The 4,021-nt window shown below is 44.5% G+C and overlaps 1 long non-coding RNA gene across 1 annotated transcript; it reads left to right on the top strand.

The window, feature by feature from the left end:
• The first annotated feature begins 412 nt into the window (after window positions 1–412).
• Window positions 413–3,461, top strand: LOC132462318 (uncharacterized). The gene is made up of 2 exons (XR_009526801.1): window positions 413–735; window positions 3,187–3,461. It is a non-coding gene; the product is annotated as an uncharacterized LOC132462318 (long non-coding RNA).
• Window positions 3,462–4,021: the final 560 nt, after the last annotated feature.

The raw sequence follows: 4,021 nt of genomic DNA, 5'->3' as shown, positions 1-4,021 counted from the left end.
GGGAGAGAGTGAGAGAGAGAGAGAGATGAGGGAGAGAGAGAGAGAGAGAGAGAGAGAGAGAGAGATGAGAGAGAGAGAGAGAGAGTGAGAGTGAGAGAGAGGAGAGAGAGAGAAGAGAGAGAGAGAGAGAGAGAGGAGAGAGAGAGAGAGAGAGAGAGAGAGAGAGAGAGAGGACTAAATACTGAGTAGAAAATAGGAAGTGGTGTCAGGGAACATTTTAATTTAAAGTAGAAAATTACTTTTTGACATTTAAAACTATGTAGTTCGCTAAGCTGTCCACTCTCAATATTGATTTCCCTTTTTCTCATTTAAAGCGGTGTTGCCTTGGAAACTCGCTCCAGGCTTTCCTAGTGTATAATTAATCAGCTGGACGGAGGGAGAGACAGACTATTACACGGACAGACTGATAGATGGAGCTGACGGACAGACAGAAAGGAACGGCAAACTCTGAAACCCGGTTCTCGTTTGTCCAATCAGGGGCGGCGTCGGGCAGCACGGACCTCCTCCCCACCACCAGCGCCTCCACCAATTGGACGGCGTCTCTGTTGACGGACAGCGGGCGCGACAGCGACCTCATCTACCGCTTCGACGGCCGGCAGGCGGCCAACGTCCCTGCCTCGGTGGTGCCCCAGAACCTGAGCGACCAGTTCACCGTGGCCACGTGGATGAAGCACGGGCCTAGCCCGGGAGCCCGGGCCCAGAAGGAGACCCTGCTGTGCAACTCCGACAAGACCGGTGAGCCGGCGCCTCCTGTGGTTAGCTTAGCATCGCTAGCCGAGCTCCGTACCACAGTGAAGGAGATGCGGGTGTTGGACGATGGTGCGTTTTAAAGACACCGTTTTAAAGACGGTGACGGTACGATTCCAGAGCTGTAAACAGACAATAGTATCCGTCTGCGTCCTGCAAGACGGAGGCGTGACTTGTAGTAGGCGTAACTTGTGGTAGGAGGCGTGTCTTGTACTTTTCTAAATCGAAGTGTGACTTGTAGTAGGCGTAACTTTTAGTTGGAGGCGTGTCTTGTACTTTTCCAAATCGCGGAAGTAGGCGATAGTATCCGTCAAGACGGAGGCCTGACTTGTAGTAGGAGGCGTGACTTGTAGTAGGAGGCATGGCTTATACTTTTTCCTATATTGCGGAAGTAGGAGGCATGTGTAGTACTTGTCTAAATCGCGGAAGTGATCTAGTGGTGCGCGGGTACATAAATGACCGCAACTCGGACCTCAAATATTAGGCCTCATATACAAATAATCTTAACATGATCTTAACTTCAGACTTCGACTTCAAGGAAGAGCTTGCATAATGTGTGAACCGTTATTTACAAAAAAAAAATTACCGCGAAAAGAGGAAGATCTCGCGTGGGCCGCGATTTAGAAAAGTACAAGACAGGCCTCCTCCTACTACAAGTTACGCCTACTACAAGTTACGCCTCCGTCTTGCAGGACGCAGACAGACCCTACTCTAAACAGACAGTAAGGTGTGGAAGTGGGCAAGGTTCAGAAACTAAACAAATATGCCCACTCCCTCTCGGCTCCCTCCCTTCCACTTGAGACGTGTTGCATCTCACAAACCTGTGCAGTGATTCCCCCAGACAATGTCAAAGGAGGTGGTCAAGGAGCGCTCGCTGAGGGCTTAAGTTTGTACGACTATTGTTTTGAACAGTATCACCAATGCATTAGTTCTCTTTATTTTTCGTACCCGATGGAAGTATGTTTTCTTTCCCTACGAGAGGTTTGTACTTTGTTAATGCATAATAATTAAAAATATTAATTAAAAAAAAATATATATTTTTTTTTTATCCATTTGTTGTCAAGGCGGGGCCCTATTGTTGTTAAGGCGGCCGCCTTAACCATACAGAGCTGGGGGAAACACTGCAGTGTGACTGACAGGCAAGACGGATTCCCCAAAGCCATCACTGCATAGATGATAGTTCTGAATGACTGAATGAATCCACTTTACTTTTAAGCTATTCTCATGGCACATTTCAATAGCGGACAAATCTTATGCACAGCGCCTTTATCAGTCTCAGAATCAAGCTAACAATGCAATTAGTGTCTTTAAAGGGAGTTTGACACGGTGAATACGGGTATGTAATGCTAAACAGACACAGGAAACCGGAATGACAGATACCGAAATAAATTGAATTAATTTACCTTAATTCAATTATTTATATGATGATTGCAAATAGTATTCAGGTTGAAGTGACAAAAAAAGTAGATGGATATTCTTCCGTTATTCTAACATGATATCCACAAATATATTCACCATTCGATATAATGCTTGTTTCCCCGCCGCTCATCCAAATAATAACAAATGCCATTCATGTATTCATGAAAGGCTTCATTAATGGAGTGGCGCCGAGTGGGACTGGTGATAGTACTATTAGGAGTGCGGCCATCCTTAAACTTTGAACAGCTAATTAAAGTGTGCAATACACACAGACAGATACACACAGGCATCACAGTGTGACACAGCAGTCGTGATTATTACTGCTGGGCGACTGTGTTTGACGGGGGGGAAATCAGTTCAGCTTCAAACTGTCTATTTGGACAATGTTGTCAACAAAAGTTGAACATAACTTTAAATAACACAAGCATCTAGAGGGGATATTTTTCCTTTCGGAATTTAATGATATCATATTTTTTATGTTTATTACATTTGTATATATTTATACAGCTGTAAACAAACTGTCGTATGCACTTTATATATACAGAGAAAACCTTCAAATTACTATTCAATATTCAACTCTTGAATATTGCAAGGGAATGTCCCTATTATCTCAATTCTTTGTGAAGCAGAACTTCTACTGGACAGCAAAAGAATAAACGTGTGGACTTAAAGTCAATATTGTGCTTACATTGGGATTACACTGAGTTTACATAGAATTTTTGGTTTTGATTTATGTTTTGTTAAAATTAAGTTTTCAGCTGAAAATCGCTCTTGATGTTAGGTAGGCGTGCATTGACCCAAAATGAACCCCAACGTTATAAGTGATTTCCCTCAAATGCATTAAAACTAAAGTAACGAGACAGTTTGAAAATGTAAGTAGCAGAAAGTAGATAAGTACAGTAACAAAGTAAGTGGTTGTACTTCGTTACTTCCCTCCCCCGGGGTTCACACCATGAGTACGTTCAGCTCACGTTGCATGTTCCCTGTGTTTACATTGAGTTCACATTGTTTTCCATGCAGAAACCAACCGCCACCACTACGCGCTGTACGTCCACAACTGCCGGCTGGTCTTCTTGCTGAGGAGAGACTTCACTCAGGTGGACACCTTCAGACCTGCAGAGTTCCACTGGAAGCTGGAACAGGTGAGGGCTGTGTGTGTGTGTGCGTGTGTGTGTGTGTGTGTGTGTGTGTGTGTGTGTGTGTGTGTGTGTGTGTGTGTGTGTGTGTGTGTGTGTGTGTGTGCGTGTGTGTGTGTGTGTATGTGTGTGTGTGTGTGTGTGTGTGTGTGTGTGTGTGTGTGTGTGTGCAGACATGGCTACCATGAAGGATAGAAATTAATTAATTCAATTAATTCACAATGCTCAATAAAATAGTAAGGATATGGGTGCAGCATCATGAGTGTGTGAGCACATTGTTGATGCCTCATGAATGAAAGTCACATAAAAGAAAGCACTGCTTTATCTTCTTCTTCCTTATCTGCGTTAAATGTGGGTGTCCTGTGGGTGTGTGCGTGCCCTCCCTTTGGAAGGATATCCAAAGTGTGTGAGTGTGTGATTGCTTTTGGAGACCTTGTAGGAAAAAAGGAGAAGCTCTCCATTCAGATAACCTGAACCCCTCGCCCTCCAGAAATAAGAGGCTTACACGCACGCACACACACACACACACACACACACACACACACACACACACACACACACACACACACACACACACACACACACACACACACACACACACACAGGCATCTAGGCTTCACGTACAGTGGGCTTCAGGCCCATACATTCTTTCAGACACATATTGGCCCGTAACTCTACAGACTCACACACACACACACACACACGCACACACACACACA

Source organism: Gadus macrocephalus, chromosome 8 (assembly GCF_031168955.1).
Source record: "Gadus macrocephalus chromosome 8, ASM3116895v1".
NCBI classification, from domain to species: Eukaryota; Metazoa; Chordata; class Actinopteri; order Gadiformes; family Gadidae; genus Gadus; species Gadus macrocephalus.
Note: the sequence above shows the minus strand (reverse complement) of the source record. Positions and strands in the feature narration are given on the sequence as shown.